We start from the raw sequence: 17,654 nt of genomic DNA on the forward strand, positions 1-17,654 counted from the left end.
TGCCCTTCACCCCGAGTAGTCCGAGTGGTGCTGGCTAACACCCCCAAGCGCAGGAAACACAAACACCTGAACATAAATACCCCAGAAAGTGGAGGGTAAAGTAGCCCCGCTGGTAGCGTACTGGTTATCGCACCAGACCGGTATTCTGGAGGTCGTGGGTTCAGATTCCACCTGGAAGGCATTTTTTCACCACTTTCTTATTTTCGAAATTCTTAATCTTGAGCTACATAATCCTCCTTTATGCTTTCCGAGGTCTTCTTGACTGCCAATTCTTATTTCTTTCTTAATTTCAACGAGCCCCTCATTTCCTATTCTGATTCGCTGCATACATAGCGAGGGCCTCAAGTTATGGCAGTTTTTTTGCCATAGGGAGCTTCTGAGTGTTCAACGCTGGTCGACCACTCTCGACATGTCATAGACGCTCGATTCACGGGCCGGGGGTTAAAAAGAAGGTCCCCTTCACCCCGAGTAGTTCGAGTGCTGCTGGCTACCACCCCCCAGCGCAGGAAACAAAAACACCTGAACATAAATACCCCAGAAAGTGGAGGCTAAAGTAGCCCCGCTGGTAGCGTACTGGTTATAGCGCCAGACCGGTATCCCGGAGGTCGTATGTTCGGATCCCACCTGGCGGGCCTTTTATCTTCACTTTCTTCTTTTCCAAATTGTTAACCTTGAGCTGCTACATCCTCCCCTATGCTTTCCGAGGTCTTCTTCACTGCCAATTCTTATTTGTGTCCTATGTATTTATATATCTATGTATATATATATATAGTAAGATTCTTGAGAACGGGTGAACCAAGACGTTTATTCGGCGATGATGATGATGCACGAGTGAAGAGAATAGGGTAATGTTAATGAGAATGATAATGTTGCTGCGAGGAGGCAATGCAGGAGATTGCCCAGATTGGGTGAACAGTCCCTGGGAGTGTCGAGGCTGTGCCGACGCGATATACGCGCTCACAATATATATATATATATATATATATATATATATATATATATATATACAGAAACATAGGTCGGCAGTCTACAATGCCAAAGGAGGCATAGGGGTGTGGTTGGTCTCTTTTTTTACTACAATTAATAAAGTTACCTTTTTTTAATATACGGAAGAAAGAAAGAAAAACACGCGCCCAGAGTGGGGACCGAACCCACGCCTTTCGATTAGATCTCGAATGCCTTACCAATTCGGCTATCTGGGCAACTGTGTTCTCCTTCACTTTCTGTGCTATTTATATTTGCTAGAAGTGTATCTGACGCTTGAGGGTGGCAGCCAGCGCCACTCTGACTATACGGGGAGAAGGGACCTTCTTTTCAACCCCCGGGGCGTGACTTGAGCGTCTACAGCCTGCCATGAGCGGGTAACTGGCGGCAAGCCCTCTTATGCGACCTAGGCATCAAGGCTGCCAGAACCGAGACCCTCGCTATGCTTTCGCAGAATAATATAGTAAGGAAATGAGGGGCTCGTTGAGGAAATACAGAAAGATAGGTCGGCAGTCTACAACGCCAAAGGAGGCATAAGGGTGTGGTTAGGCTCTTTTTTTACTATGGTTAATAAAGTTACCTTTTCTTTTTTTAACATACGGAAGAAAGAAAGAAAAACACGCGCCCAGAGTGGGGACCGAACCCACGCCTTTTGATAAGTTCTTGAATGCCTTACCAATTCGGCTATCTGGGCGACTGTGTTCTCCTTCACTTTCTGTGCTATTTATATTTCCTAGAAGTGTATCTGACGCCTGAGGGTTGCAGCCAGCGCCACTCTAACTAGACGGGGAGAAGGGGCCCTTCTTTTCAACCCCCGGGGCGTGACTTGTGCGTCTACAGCCTGTCATGAGCGGGTAACTGGCGGGAAGCCCTCTTATGCTACCTAGGCATCAAGGCTGCTAGAACCGAGACCCTCGCTACGCTTTCGCAGAATAATATAGTAAGGAAATGAGGGGCTCGTTGAGGAAATACAGGAAGATAGGTCGGCAGTCTACAATGCCAAAGGAGGCATAGGGGTGTGGTTAGGCTCTTTTTTTACTACGGTTAATAAAGTTACCTTTTCTTTTTTTTAAAATATACGGAAGAAAGAAAGAAAGAAAAACACGCGCCCAGAGTGGGGACCGAACCCACGTATTTCGATTAGATCTCGAATGCCTTACCAATTCGGCTATCTGGGCAACTGTGTTCTCCTTCACTTTCTGTGCTATTTATTTTTCTAGAAGTGTATCTGACGCTTGAGGGTGGCAGCCAGCGCCACTCTGACTACACGGTGAGAAGGGGACCTTCTTTTCAACCCCCGGGGCGTGACTTGAGCGTCTACAGCCTGTCATGAGCGGGTCTCTGGCGGCAAGCCCTCTTATGCGACCTAGGCATCAAGGCTGCCAGAACCGAGACCCTCGCTATGCTTTCGCAGAATATTATAGTAAGGAAATGAGGGGCTCGTTGAGGAAATACAGAAAGATAGGTCGGCAGTCTACAACGCCAAAGGAGGCATAAGGGTGTGGTTAGGCTCTTTTTTTACTATGGTTAATAAAGTTACCTTTTCTTTTTTTTAACATACGGAAGAAAGAAAGAAAAACACGCGCCCAGAGTGGGGACCGAACCCATGCCTTTTGATTAGTTCTCGAATGCCTTACCAATTCGGCTGTCTGGGCAACTGTGTTCTCCTTCACTTTCTGTGCTATTTATATTTCCTAGAAGTGTATCTGACGCCTGAGGGTTGCAGCCAGCGCCACTCTGACTTGACGGGGAGAAGGGGCCCTTCTTTTCAACCCCCGGGGCGTGACTTGTGCGTCTACAGCCTGTCATGAGCGGGTAACTGGCGGGAAGCCCTCTTATGCTACCTAGGCATCAAGGCTGCCAGAACCGAGACCCTCGCTACGCTTTCGCAGAATAATATAGTAAGGAAATGAGGGCTCGTTGAGGAAATACAGGAAGATAGGTCGGCAGTCTACAATGCCAAAGGAGGCATAGGGGTGTGGTTAGGCTCTTTTTTTACTACGGCTAATAAAGTTACCTTTTCTTTTTTTTTAAATATACGGAAGAAAGAAAGAAAGAAAAACACGCGCCCAGAGTGGGGACCGAACCCACGTATTTCGATTAGATCTCGAATGCCTTACCAATTCGGCTATCTGGGCGACTGTGTTCTCCTTCACTTTCTGTGCTATTTATTTTTGCTAGAAGTGTATCTGACGCTTGAGGGTGGCAGCCAGCGCCACTCTGACTACACGGTGAGAAGGGGACCTTCTTTTCAACCCCCGGGGCGTGACTTGAGCGTCTACAGCCTGTCATGAGCGGGTAACTGGCGGGAAGCCCTCTTATGCTACCTAGGCATCAAGGCTGCCAGAACCGAGACCCTCGCTATGCTTTCGCAGAATAATATAGTAAGCATATGAGGGGCTCGTTGAGGAAATACAGAAAGACAGGTCGGCAGTCTACAATGCCAAAGGAGGCATAGGGGTGTGGTTAGGCTCTTTTTTTACTACGGTTAATAACGTTAATTTTTTTTAAATATACAGAAGAAAGAAAGAAAGAAAAACACGCGCCCAGAGTGGGGACCGAACCCACGCCTTTCGGTTACATCTCGAATGCCTTACCAATTCGGCTATCTGGGCGACTGTGTTCTCCTTCACTTTCTGTGCTATTTATAATTGCTAGAAGTGTATCTGACGCTTGAGGGTGGCACCCAGCGCCACTCTGACTACACGGGGAGAAGGGGCCCTTCTTTTCAACCCCCGGGGCGTGACTTGTGCGTCTACAGCCTGTCATGAGCGGGTAACTGGCGGGAAGCCCTCTTATGCTACCTAGGCATCAAGGCTGCTAGAACCGAGACCCTCGCTACGCTTTCGCAGAATAATATAGTAAGGAAATGAGGGGCTCGTTGAGGAAATACAGGAAGATAGGTCGGCAGTCTACAATGCCAAAGGAGGCATAGGGGTGTGGTTAGGCTCTTTTTTTACTACGGTTAATAAAGTTACCTTTTCTTTTTTTTAAAATATACGGAAGAAAGAAAGAAAGAAAGAAAAACACGCGCCCAGAGTGGGGACCGAACCCACGTATTTCGATTAGATCTCGAATGCCTTACCAATTCGGCTATCTGGGCAACTGTGTTCTCCTTCACTTTCTGTGCTATTTATTTTTCTAGAAGTGTATCTGACGCTTGAGGGTGGCAGCCAGCGCCACTCTGACTACACGGTGAGAAGGGGACCTTCTTTTCAACCCCCGGGGCGTGACTTGAGCGTCTACAGCCTGTCATGAGCGGGTCTCTGGCGGCAAGCCCTCTTATGCGACCTAGGCATCAAGGCTGCCAGAACCGAGACCCTCGCTATGCTTTCGCAGAATATTATAGTAAGGAAATGAGGGGCTCGTTGAGGAAATACAGAAAGATAGGTCGGCAGTCTACAACGCCAAAGGAGGCATAAGGGTGTGGTTAGGCTCTTTTTTTACTATGGTTAATAAAGTTACCTTTTCTTTTTTTTAACATACGGAAGAAAGAAAGAAAAACACGCGCCCAGAGTGGGGACCGAACCCATGCCTTTTGATTAGTTCTCGAATGCCTTACCAATTCGGCTGTCTGGGCAACTGTGTTCTCCTTCACTTTCTGTGCTATTTATATTTCCTAGAAGTGTATCTGACGCCTGAGGGTTGCAGCCAGCGCCACTCTGACTTGACGGGGAGAAGGGGCCCTTCTTTTCAACCCCCGGGGCGTGACTTGTGCGTCTACAGCCTGTCATGAGCGGGTAACTGGCGGGAAGCCCTCTTATGCTACCTAGGCATCAAGGCTGCCAGAACCGAGACCCTCGCTACGCTTTCGCAGAATAATATAGTAAGGAAATGAGGGCTCGTTGAGGAAATACAGGAAGATAGGTCGGCAGTCTACAATGCCAAAGGAGGCATAGGGGTGTGGTTAGGCTCTTTTTTTACTACGGCTAATAAAGTTACCTTTTCTTTTTTTTTAAATATACGGAAGAAAGAAAGAAAGAAAAACACGCGCCCAGAGTGGGGACCGAACCCACGTATTTCGATTAGATCTCGAATGCCTTACCAATTCGGCTATCTGGGCGACTGTGTTCTCCTTCACTTTCTGTGCTATTTATTTTTGCTAGAAGTGTATCTGACGCTTGAGGGTGGCAGCCAGCGCCACTCTGACTACACGGTGAGAAGGGGACCTTCTTTTCAACCCCCGGGGCGTGACTTGAGCGTCTACAGCCTGTCATGAGCGGGTAACTGGCGGGAAGCCCTCTTATGCTACCTAGGCATCAAGGCTGCCAGAACCGAGACCCTCGCTATGCTTTCGCAGAATAATATAGTAAGCATATGAGGGGCTCGTTGAGGAAATACAGAAAGACAGGTCGGCAGTCTACAATGCCAAAGGAGGCATAGGGGTGTGGTTAGGCTCTTTTTTTACTACGGTTAATAACGTTAATTTTTTTTAAATATACAGAAGAAAGAAAGAAAGAAAAACACGCGCCCAGAGTGGGGACCGAACCCACGCCTTTCGGTTACATCTCGAATGCCTTACCAATTCGGCTATCTGGGCGACTGTGTTCTCCTTCACTTTCTGTGCTATTTATAATTGCTAGAAGTGTATCTGACGCTTGAGGGTGGCACCCAGCGCCACTCTGACTACACGGGGAGAAGGGGACCTTCTTTTCAACCCCCGGGGCGTGACTTGAGCGTCTACAGCCTGTCATGAGCGGGTAGCTGGCGGCAAGCCCTCTTATGCGACCTAGGCATCAAGGCTGCCAGAACCGAGACCCTCGCTATGCTCTCGCAGAAGAATATAGTAAGGAAATGAGGGGCTCGTTGAGGAAATACAGAAAGATAGGTCGGCAGTCTACAACGCCAAAGGAGGCATAAGGGTGTGGTTAGGCTCTTTTTTTACTATGGTAAATAAAGTTACCTTTTCTTTTTTTTAACATACGGAAGAAAGAAAGAAAAACACGCGCCCAGAGTGGGGACCGAACCCACGCCTTTTGATTAGTTCTCGAATGCCTTACCAATTCGGCTATCTGGGCGACTGTGTTCTCCTTCACTTTCTGTGCTATTTATATTTCCTAGAATTGTATCTGACGCCTGAGGGTTGCAGCCAGCGCCACTCTGACTTGACGGGGAGAAGGGGCCCTTCTTTTCAACCCCCGGGGCGTGACTTGTGCGTCTACAGCCTGTCATGAGCGGGTAACTGGCGGGAAGCCCTCTTATGCTACCTAGGCATCAAGGCTGCCAGAACCGAGACCCTCGCTACGCTTTCGCAGAATAATATAGTAAGGAAATGAGGGGCTCGTTGAGGAAATACAGGAAGATAGGTCGGCAGTCTACAATGCCAAAGGAGGCATAGGGGTGTGGTTAGGCTCTTTTTTTACTACGGTTAATAAAGTTACCTTTTCTTTTTTTAAAATATACGGAAGAAAGAAAGAAAGAAAAACACGCGCCCAGAGTGGGGACCGAACCCACGCCTTTCGGTTAGATCTCGAATGCCTTACCAATTCGGCTATCTGGGCGACTGTGTTCTCCTTCACTTTCTGTGCTATTTATAATTGCTAGAAGTGTATCTGACGCTTGAGGGTGGCACCCAGCGCCACTCTGACTACACGGGGAGAAGGGGACCTTCTTTTCAACCCCCGGGGCGTGACTTGAGCGTCTACAGCCTGTCATGAGCGGGTAACTGGCGGCAAGCCCTCTTATGCGACCTAGGCATCAAGGCTGCCAGAACCGAGACCCTCGCTATGCTTTCGCAGAATAATATAGTAAGGAAATGACGGGCTCGTTGAGGAAATACAGAAAGATAGGTCGGCAGTCTACAACGCCAAAGGAGGCATAAGGGTGTGGTTAGGCTCTTTTTTTACTATGGTTAATAAAGTTACCTTTTCTTTTTTTTAACATACGGAAGAAAGAAAGAAAGAAAAACACGCGCCCAGAGTGGGGACCGAACCCACGCCTTTTGATTAGTTCTCGAATGCCTTACCAATTCGGCTATCTGGGCGACTGTGTTCTCGTTCACTTTCTGTGCTATTTATATTTCCTAGAAGTGTATCTGACGCTTGAGGGTTGCAGCCAGCGCCACTCTGACTAGACGGGGAGAAGGGGCCCTTCTTTTCAACCCCCGGGGCGTGACTTGTGCGTCTACAGCCTGTCATGAGCGGGTAACTGGCGGGAAGCCCTCTTATGCTACCTAGGCATCAAGGCTGCCAGAACCGAGACCCTCGCTACGCTTTCGCAGAATAATATAGTAAGGAAATGAGGGGCTCGTTGAGGAAATACAGGAAGATAGGTCGGCAGTCTACAATGCCAAAGGAGGCATAGGGGTGTGGTTAGGCTCTTTTTTTACTACGGTTAATAAAGTTACCTTTTCTTTTTTTAAAAATATACGGAAGAAAGAAAGAAAGAAAAACACGCGCCCAGAGTGGGGACCGAACCCACGTATTTCGATTAGATCTCGAATGCCTTACCAATTCGGCTATCTGGGCGACTGTGTTCTCCTTCACTTTCTGTGCTATTTATATTTGCCCGAAGTGTATCTGACGCTTGAGGGTGGCAGCCAGCGCCACTCTGACTAAACGGTGAGAAGGGGACCTTCTTTTCAACCCCCGGGGCGTGACTTGAGCGTCTACAGCCTGTCATGAGCGGGTAACTGGCGGGAAGCCCTCTTATGCTACCTAGGCATCAAGGCTGCCAGCACCGAGACCCTCGCTATGCTTTCACAGAATAATATAGTAAGGATATGAGGGGCTCGTTGAGGAAATACAGAAAGACAGGTCGGCAGTCTAAAATGCCAAAGGAGGCATAGGGGTGTGGTTAGGCTCTTTTTTTACTACGGTTATTAACGTTAACTTTTTTTTTAAATATACAGAAGAAAGAAAGAAAGAAAAACACGCGCCCAGAGTGGGGACCGAACCCACGTATTTCGATTAGATCTCGAATGCCTTACCAATTCGGCTATCTGGGCGACTGTGTTCTCCTTCACTTTCTGTGCTATTTATATTTGCTAGAAGTGTATCTGACGCTTGAGGGTGGCAGCCAGCGCCACTCTGACTACACGGTGAGAAGGGGACCTTCTTTTCAACCCCCGGGGCGTGACTTGAGCGTCTACAGCCTGTCATGAGCGGGTAACTGGCGGGAAGCCCTCTTATGCTACCTAGGCTTCAAGGCTGCCAGTACCGAGACCCTCGCTATGCTTTCACAGAATAATATAGTAAGGATATGAGGGGCTCGTTGAGGAAATACAGAAAGACAGGTCGGCAGTCTACAATGCCAAAGGAGGCATAGGGGTGTGGTTAGGCTCTTTTTTTACTACGATTAATAACGTTAACGTTTTTTAAAATATACAGAAGAAAGAAAGAAAGAAAAACACGCGCCCAGAGTGGGGACCGAACCCACGCCTTTCGGTTAGATCTCGAATGCCTTACCAATTCGGCTATCTGGGCGACAGTGTTCTCCTTCACTTTCTGTGCTATTTATATTTGCTACAAGTGTATCTGACGCTTGAGGGTGGCAGCCAGCGCCACTCTGGCTACACGGGGAGAAGGGGACCTTCTTTTCAACCCCCGGGGCGTGACTTGAGCGTCTACAGCCTGTCATGAGCGGGTAACTGGCGGCAAGCCCTCTTATGCAACCTAGGCATCAAGGCTGCCAGAACCGAGACCCTCGTTATGCTTTCGCAGAATAATATAGTAAGGAAATGAGGGGCTCGTTGAGGAAATACAGAAGATAGGTCGGCAGTCTACAACGCCAAAGGAGGCATAGGGGTGTGGTTAGGCTCTTTTTTTACTACGGTTAATAACGTTAACTTTTTTTTAAATATACAGAAGAAAGAAAGAAAGAAAAACACGCGCCCATAGTGGGGACCGAACCCACGTATTTCGATTAAATCTCGAATGCCTTACCAATTCGGCTATCTGGGCAGCTGTGTTCTCCTTCACTTTCTGTGCTATTTATTTCTGCTAGAAGTGTATCTGACGCTTGAGGGTGGCAGCCAGCGCCACTCTGACTACACGGTGAGAAGGGGACCTTCTTTTCAACCCCCGGGGCGTGACTTGAGCGTCTACAGCCTGTCATGAGCGGGTAACTGGCGGGAAGCCCTCTTATGCTACCTAGGCATCAAGTCTGCCAGAACCGAAACCCTCGCTATGCTTTGGCAGAATAATATAGTAAGGATATGAGGGGCTCGTTGAGGAAATACAGAAAGACAGGTCGGCAGTCTACAACGCCAAAGGAGGCATAGGGGTGTGGTTAGGCTCTTTTTTTACTACGGTTAATAACGTTAACTTTTTTTTAAATATACAGAAGAAAGAAAGAAAGAAAAACACGCGCCCAGAGTGGGGACCGAACCCACGCCTTTCGGTTAGATCTCGAATGCATTACCAATTCGGCTATCTGGGCGACTGTGTTCTCCTTCACTTTCTGTGCTATTTATATTTGCTAGAAGTGTATCTGACGCTTGAGGGTGGCAGCCAGCGCCACTCTGACTACACGGGGAGAAGGGGACCTTCTTTTCAACCCCCGGGGCGTGACTTGAGCGTCTACAGCCTGTCATGAGCGGGTAACTGGCGGCAAGCCCTCTTATGCGACCTAGGCATCAAGGCTGCCAGAACCGAGACCCTCGCTATGCTTTCGCAGAATAATATAGTAAGGAAATGAGGGGCTCGTGGAGGAAATACAGAAAGATAGGTCGGCAGTCTACAACGCCAAAGGAGGCATAGGGGTGTGGTTAGGCTCTTTTTTTACTACGGTTAATAAAGTTACCTTTTCTTTTTTTTTAATATACGGAAGAAAGAAAGAAAGAAAAACGCGCCCAGAGTGGGGACCGAACCCACGCCTTTCGATTAGATCTCGAATGCCTTACCAATTCGGCTATCTGGGCAACTGTGTTCTCCTTCACTTTCTGTGCTATTTATATTTGCTAGAAGTGTATCTGACGCTTGAGGGTGGCAGCCAGCGCCACTCTGACTACACGGGGAGAAGGGGACCTTCTTTTCAACCCCCGGGGCGTCACTTGAGCGTCTACAGCCTGTCATGAGCGGGTAACTGGCGGCAAGCCCTCTTATGCGACCTAGGCATCAAGACTGCCAGAACCGAGACCCTCGCTATGCTTTCGCAGAATAATATTGTAAGGAAATGAGGGGCTCGTTGAGGAAATACAGAAAGATAGGTCGGCAGTCTACAACGCCAAAGGAGGCATAAGGGTGTGGTTAGGCTCTTTTTTTACTATGGTTAATAAAGTTACCTTTTCTTTTTTTTAACATACGGAAGAAAGAAAGAAAGAAAAACACGCGCCCAGAGTGGGGACCGAACCCACGCCTTTTGATTAGTTCTCGAATGCCTTACCAATTCGGCTATCTGGGCGACTGTGTTCTCCTTAACTTTCTGTGCTATTTATATTTCCTAGAAGTGTATCTGACGCTTGATGGTTGCAGCCAGCGCCACTCTGACTGGACGGGGAGAAGGGGCCCTTCTTTTGAATCCCCGGGGCGTGACTTGTGCGTCTACAGCCTGTCATGAGCGGGTAACTGGCGGGAAGCCCTCTTATGCTACCTAGGCATCAAGGCTGCCAGAACCGAGACCCTCACTACGGTTTCGCAGAATAATATAGTAAGGAAATGAGGGGCTCGTTGAGGAAATACAGGAAGATAGGTCGGCAGTCTACAACGCCAAAGGAGGCATAGGGGTGTGGTTAGGCTCTTTTTTTACTACGGTTAATAAAGTTACCTTTTCTTTTTTTTAAATATACGGAAGAAAGAAAGAAAGAAAAACACGCGCCCAGAGTGGGGGTTGACCCCACGCCTTTCGATTAGATCTCGAATGCCTTACCAATTCGGCTATCTGGGCGACTGTGTTCTCCTTCACTTTCTGTGCTATTTATTTTTGCTAGAAGTGTATCTGACGCTTGAGGGTGGCAGCCAGCGCCACTCTGACTACACGGTGAGAAGGGGACCTTCTTTTCAACCCCCGCGGCGTGACTTGAGCGTCTACAGCCTGTCATGAGCGGGTAACTGGCGGGAAGCCCTCTTATGCTACCTAGGCATCAAGGCTGCCAGAACCGAGACCCTCGCTATGCTATGGCAGAATAATATAGTAAGGATATGAGGGGCTCGTTGAGGAAATACAGAAAGACAGGTCGGCAGTCTACAATGCCAAAGGAGGCATAGGGGTGTGGTTAGGCTCTTTTTTTACTACGGTTAATAACGTTAACTTTTTTTGAAATATACAGAAGAAAGAAAGAAAGAAAAACACGCGCCCAGAGTGGGGACCGAACCCACGCCTTTCGGTTAGATCTCGAATTCCTTACCAATTCGGCTATCTGGGCGACTGTGTTCTCCTTCACTTTCTGTGCTATTTATATTTGCTAGAAGTGTATCTGACGCTTGAGGGTGGCAGCCAGCGCCACTCTGACTACACGGGGAGAAGGGGACCTTCTTGTCAACCCCCGGGGCGTGACTTGAGCGTCTACAGCCTGTCATGAGCGGGTAACTGGCGGCAAGCCCTCTTATGCGACCTAGGCATCAAGGCTGCCAGAACCGAGACCCTCGCTATGCTTTCGCAGAATAATATAGTAAGGAAATGAGGGGCTCGTGGAGGAAATACAGAAAGATAGGTCGGCAGTCTACAACGCCACAGGAGGCATAGGGGTGTGGTTAGGCTCTTTTTTTACTACGGTTAATAAAGTTACCTTTTCTTTTTTTTTAATATACGGAAGAAAGAAAGAAAGAAAAACGCGCCCAGAGTGGGGACCGAACCCACGCCTTTCGATTAGATCTCGAATGCCTTACCAATTCGGCTATCTGGGCAACTGTGTTCTCCTTCACTTTCTGTGCTATTTATATTTGCTAGAAGTGTATCTGACGCTTGAGGGTGGCAGCCAGCGCCACTCTGACTACACGGGGAGAAGGGGACCTTCTTTTCAACCCCCGGGGCGTGACTTGAGCGTCTACAGCCTGTCATGAGCGGGTAACTGGCGGCAAGCCCTCTTATGCGACCTAGGCATCAAGGCTGCCAGAACCGAGACCCTCGCTATATTTTCGCAGAATAATATTGTAAGGAAATGAGGGGCTCGTTGAGGAAATACAGAAAGATAGGTCGGCAGTCTACAACGCCAAAGGAGGCATAAGGGTGTGGTTAGGCTCTTTTTTTACTATGGTTAATAAAGTTACCTTTTCTTTTTTTTAACATACGGAAGAAAGAAAGAAAGAAAAACACGCGCCCAGAGTGGGGACCGAACCCACGCCTTTTTATTAGTTCTCGAATGCCTTACCAATTCGGCTATCTGGGCGACTGTGTTCTCCTTCACTTTCTGTGCTATTTATATTTCCTAGAAGTGTATCTGACGCTTGATGGTTGCAGCCAGCGCCACTCTGACTGGACGGGGAGAAGGGGCCCTTCTTTTCAATCCCCGGGGCATGACTTGTGCGTCTACAGCCTGTCATGAGCGGGTAACTGGCGGGAAGCCCCCTTATGCTACCTAGGCATCAAGGCTGCCAGAACCGAGACCCTCGCTACGGTTTCGCAGAATAATATAGTAAGGAAATGAGGGGCTCGTTGAGGAAATACAAAAAGATAGGTCGGCAGTCTACAACGCCAAAGGAGGCATAGGGGTGTTGTTAGGCTCTTTTTTTACTATGGTTAATAACGTTACCTTTTCTTTTTTTAAAAATATACGGAAGAAAGAAAGAAAGAAAAACACGCGCCCAGAGTGGGGACCGAACCCACGTATTTCGATTAGATCTCGAATGCCTTACCAATTCGGCTATCTGGGCGACTGTGTTCTCCTTCACTTTCTGTGCTATTTATATTTGCTAGAAGTATATCTGACGCTTGAGGGTGGCAGCCAGCGCCACTCTGACTACACGGTGAGAAGGGGACCTTCTTTTCAACCCCCGGTGCGTGACTTGAGCGTCTACAGCCTGTCATGAGCGGGTAACTGGCGGGAAGCCCTATTATGCTACCTAGGCATCAAGGCTGCCAGAACCGAGACCCTCTCTATGCTTTCACAGAATAATATAGTAAGGATATGAGGGGCTCGTTGAGGAAATACAGAAAGACAGGTCGGCAGTCTACAATGCCAAAGGAGGCATAGGGGTGTGGTTAGGCTCTTTTTTTACTACGGTTAATAACGTTAACTTTTTTTTAAATATACAGAAGAAAGAAAGAAAGAAAAACACGCGCCCAGAGTGGGGACCGAACCCACGTATTTCGATTAGATCTCGAATGCCTTACCAATTCGGCTATCTGGGCGACTGTGTTCTCCTTCACTTTCTGTGCTATTTATATTTGCTAGAAGTGTATCTGACGCTTGAGGGTGGCAGCCAGCGCCACTCTGACTACACGGTGAGAAGGGGACCTTCTTTTCAACCCCCGGGGCGTGACTTGAGCGTCTACAGCCTGTCATGAGCGGGTAACTGGCGGGAAGCCCTCTTATGCTACCTAGGCATCAAGGCTGCCAGAACCGAGACCCTCGCTATGCTTTCACAGAATAATATAGTAAGGATATGAGGGGCTCGTTGAGGAAATACAGAAAGACAGGTCGGCAGTCTACAATGCCAAAGGAGGCATAGGGGTGTGGTTAGGCTCTTTTTTTACTACGGTTAATAACGTTAACTTTTTTTTAAATATACAGAAGAAAGAAAGAAAGAAAAACACGCGCCCAGAGTGGGGACCGAACCCACGCCTTTTGATTAGTTCTCGAATGCCTTACCAATTCGGCTATCTGGGCGACTGTGTTCTCGTTCACTTTCTGTGCTATTTATATTTCCTAGAAGTGTATCTGACGCTTGAGGGTTGCAGCCAGTGCCACTCTGACTAGACGGGGAGAAGGGGCCCTTCTTTTCAACCCCCGGGGCGTGACTTGTGCGTCTACAGCCTGTCATGAGCGGGTAACTGGCGGGAAGCCCTCTTATGCTACCTAGGCATCAAGGCTGCCAGAACCGAGACCATCGCTACGCTTTCGCAGAATAATATAGTAAGGAAATGAGGGGCTCGTTGAGGAAATACAGGAAGATAGGTCGGCAGTCTACAATGCCAAAGGAGGCATAGGGGTGTGGTTAGGCTCTTTTTTTACTACAGTTAATAAAGTTACCTTTTCTTTTTTTAAAAATATACGGAAGAAAGAAAGAAAGAAAAACTCGTGCCCAGAGTGGGGACCGAACCCACGTATTTCGATTAGATCTCGAATGCCTTACCAATTCGGCTATCTGGGCGACTGTGTTCTCCTTCACTTTCTGTGCTATTTATATTTGCTAGAAGTGTATCTTACGCTTGAGGGTGGCAGCCAGCGCCACTCTGACTACACGGTGAGAAGGGGACCTTCTTTTCAACCCCCGGGGCGTGACTTGAGCGTCTACAGCCTGTCATGAGCGGGTAACTGGCGGGAAGCCCCCTTATGCTACCTAGGCATCAAGGCTGCCAGAACCGAGACCCTCGCTACGGTTTCGCAGAATAATATAGTAAGGAAATGAGGGGCTCGTTGAGGAAATACAAAAAGATAGGTCGGCAGTCTACAACGCCAAAGGAGGCATAGGGGTGTTGTTAGGCTCTTTTTTTACTATGGTTAATAACGTTACCTTTTCTTTTTTTAAAAATATACGGAAGAAAGAAAGAAAGAAAAACACGCGCCCAGAGTGGGGACCGAACCCACGTATTTCGATTAGATCTCGAATGCCTTACCAATTCGGCTATCTGGGCGACTGTGTTCTCCTTCACTTTCTGTGCTATTTATATTTGCTAGAAGTATATCTGACGCTTGAGGGTGGCAGCCAGCGCCACTCTGACTACACGGTGAGAAGGGGACCTTCTTTTCAACCCCCGGTGCGTGACTTGAGCGTCTACAGCCTGTCATGAGCGGGTAACTGGCGGGAAGCCCTATTATGCTACCTAGGCATCAAGGCTGCCAGAACCGAGACCCTCTCTATGCTTTCACAGAATAATATAGTAAGGATATGAGGGGCTCGTTGAGGAAATACAGAAAGACAGGTCGGCAGTCTACAATGCCAAAGGAGGCATAGGGGTGTGGTTAGGCTCTTTTTTTACTACGGTTAATAACGTTAACTTTTTTTTAAATATACAGAAGAAAGAAAGAAAGAAAAACACGCGCCCAGAGTGGGGACCGAACCCACGTATTTCGATTAGATCTCGAATGCCTTACCAATTCGGCTATCTGGGCGACTGTGTTCTCCTTCACTTTCTGTGCTATTTATATTTGCTAGAAGTGTATCTGACGCTTGAGGGTGGCAGCCAGCGCCACTCTGACTACACGGTGAGAAGGGGACCTTCTTTTCAACCCCCGGGGCGTGACTTGAGCGTCTACAGCCTGTCATGAGCGGGTAACTGGCGGGAAGCCCTCTTATGCTACCTAGGCATCAAGGCTGCCAGAACCGAGACCCTCGCTATGCTTTCACAGAATAATATAGTAAGGATATGAGGGGCTCGTTGAGGAAATACAGAAAGACAGGTCGGCAGTCTACAATGCCAAAGGAGGCATAGGGGTGTGGTTAGGCTCTTTTTTTACTACGGTTAATAACGTTAACTTTTTTTTAAATATACAGAAGAAAGAAAGAAAGAAAAACACGCGCCCAGAGTGGGGACCGAACCCACGCCTTTTGATTAGTTCTCGAATGCCTTACCAATTCGGCTATCTGGGCGACTGTGTTCTCGTTCACTTTCTGTGCTATTTATATTTCCTAGAAGTGTATCTGACGCTTGAGGGTTGCAGCCAGTGCCACTCTGACTAGACGGGGAGAAGGGGCCCTTCTTTTCAACCCCCGGGGCGTGACTTGTGCGTCTACAGCCTGTCATGAGCGGGTAACTGGCGGGAAGCCCTCTTATGCTACCTAGGCATCAAGGCTGCCAGAACCGAGACCATCGCTACGCTTTCGCAGAATAATATAGTAAGGAAATGAGGGGCTCGTTGAGGAAATACAGGAAGATAGGTCGGCAGTCTACAATGCCAAAGGAGGCATAGGGGTGTGGTTAGGCTCTTTTTTTACTACAGTTAATAAAGTTACCTTTTCTTTTTTTAAAAATATACGGAAGAAAGAAAGAAAGAAAAACTCGTGCCCAGAGTGGGGACCGAACCCACGTATTTCGATTAGATCTCGAATGCCTTACCAATTCGGCTATCTGGGCGACTGTGTTCTCCTTCACTTTCTGTGCTATTTATATTTGCTAGAAGTGTATCTTACGCTTGAGGGTGGCAGCCAGCGCCACTCTGACTACACGGTGAGAAGGGGACCTTCTTTTCAACCCCCGGGGCGTGACTTGAGCGTCTACAGCCTGTCATGAGCGGGTAACTGGCGGCAAGCCCTCTTATGCGACCTAGGCATCAAGGCTGCCAGAACCGAGACCCTCGCTATGCTTTCGCAGAATAATATAGTAAGGAAATGAGGGGCTCGTTGAGGAAATACAGAAAGATAGGTCGGCAGTCTACAACGCCAAAGGAGGCATAAGGGTGTGGTTAGGCTCTTTTTTTACTATGGTTAATAAAGTTACCTTTTCTTTTTTTTAACATACGGAAGAAAGAAAGAAAAACACGCGCCCAGAGTGGGGACCGAACCCACGCCTTTTGATTAGTTCTCGAATGCCTTACCAATTCGGCTATATGGGCGACTGTGTTCTCCTTCACTTTCTGTGCTATTTATTTTTGCTAGAAGTGTATCTGACGCTTGAGGGTGGCAGCCAGCGCCACTCTGACTACACGGTGAGAAGGGGACCTTCTTTTCAACCCCCGGGGCGTGACTTGAGCGTCTACAGCCTGTCATGAGCGGGTAACTGGCGGGAAGCCCTCTTATGCTACCTAGGCATCAAGGCTGCCAGAACCGAGACCCTCGCTATGCTTTGGCAGAATAATATAGTAAGGATATGAGGGGCTCGTTGAGGAAATACAGAAAGACAGGTCGGCAGTCTACAACGCCAAAGGAGGCATAGGGGTGTGGTTAGGCTCTTTTTTTACTACGGTTAATAACGTTAACTTTTTTTTAAATATACAGAAGAAAGAAAGAAAGAAAAACACGCGCCCAGAGTGGGGACCGAACCCACGCCTTTCGGTTAGATCTCGAATGCCTTACCAATTCGGCTATCTGGGCGACTCTGTTCTCCTTCACTTTCTGTGCTATTTATATTTGCTAGAAGTGTATCTGACGCTTGAGGGTGGCAGCCAGCGCCACTCTGACTACACGGGGAGAAGGGGACCTTCTTTTCAACCCCCGGGGCGTGACTTGAGCGTCTACAGCCTGTCATGAGCGGGTAACTGGCGGCAAGCCCTCTTATGCGACCTAGGCATCAAGGCTGCCAGAACCGAGACCCTCGCTATGCTTTCGCAGAATAATATAGTAAGGAAATGAGGGGCTCGTGGAGGAAATACAGAAAGATAGGTCGGCAGTCTACAACGCCAAAGGAGGCATAGGGGTGTGGTTAGGCTCTTTTTTTACTACGGTTAATAAAGTTACCTTTTCTTTTTTTTTAATATACGGAAGAAAGAAAGAAAGAAAAACGCGCCCAGAGTGGGGGCCGAACCCACGCCTTTCGATTAGATCTCGAATGCCTTACCAATTCGGCTATCTGGGCAACTGTGTTCTCCTTCACTTTCTGTGCTATTTATATTTGCTAGAAGTGTATCTGACGCTTGAGGGTGGCAGCCAGCGCCACTCTGACTACACGGGGAGAAGGGGACCTTCTTTTCAACC

The 17,654-nt window shown here is 48.1% G+C and overlaps 5 non-coding genes across 5 annotated transcripts; all 5 read right to left on the minus strand.

Moving 5' to 3' along the window:
- Positions 1 to 5,930: 5,930 nt before the first annotated feature.
- On the minus strand, positions 5,931 to 6,002 carry Trnas-acu (transfer RNA serine (anticodon ACU)). Its single transcript has one exon. It is a non-coding gene; the product is annotated as a tRNA-Ser (tRNA).
- An 893-nt stretch (positions 6,003 to 6,895) lies between these two features.
- Trnas-acu (transfer RNA serine (anticodon ACU)) lies at positions 6,896 to 6,967 on the minus strand. The gene has a single exon. It is a non-coding gene; the product is annotated as a tRNA-Ser (tRNA).
- A 3,287-nt stretch (positions 6,968 to 10,254) lies between these two features.
- Positions 10,255 to 10,326, minus strand: Trnas-acu (transfer RNA serine (anticodon ACU)). Its single transcript has one exon. It is a non-coding gene; the product is annotated as a tRNA-Ser (tRNA).
- A 3,292-nt stretch (positions 10,327 to 13,618) lies between these two features.
- Trnas-acu (transfer RNA serine (anticodon ACU)) lies at positions 13,619 to 13,690 on the minus strand. The gene has a single exon. It is a non-coding gene; the product is annotated as a tRNA-Ser (tRNA).
- Positions 13,691 to 15,542: 1,852 nt separating this feature from the next.
- Positions 15,543 to 15,614, minus strand: Trnas-acu (transfer RNA serine (anticodon ACU)). The gene has a single exon. It is a non-coding gene; the product is annotated as a tRNA-Ser (tRNA).
- Positions 15,615 to 17,654: the final 2,040 nt, after the last annotated feature.

This window comes from Haemaphysalis longicornis, unplaced genomic scaffold (assembly GCF_048455015.1).
Source record: "Haemaphysalis longicornis isolate Haplotype H1 unplaced genomic scaffold, Haemaphysalis longicornis Haplotype H1 scaffold_5, whole genome shotgun sequence".
NCBI classification, from domain to species: Eukaryota; Metazoa; Arthropoda; class Arachnida; order Ixodida; family Ixodidae; genus Haemaphysalis; species Haemaphysalis longicornis.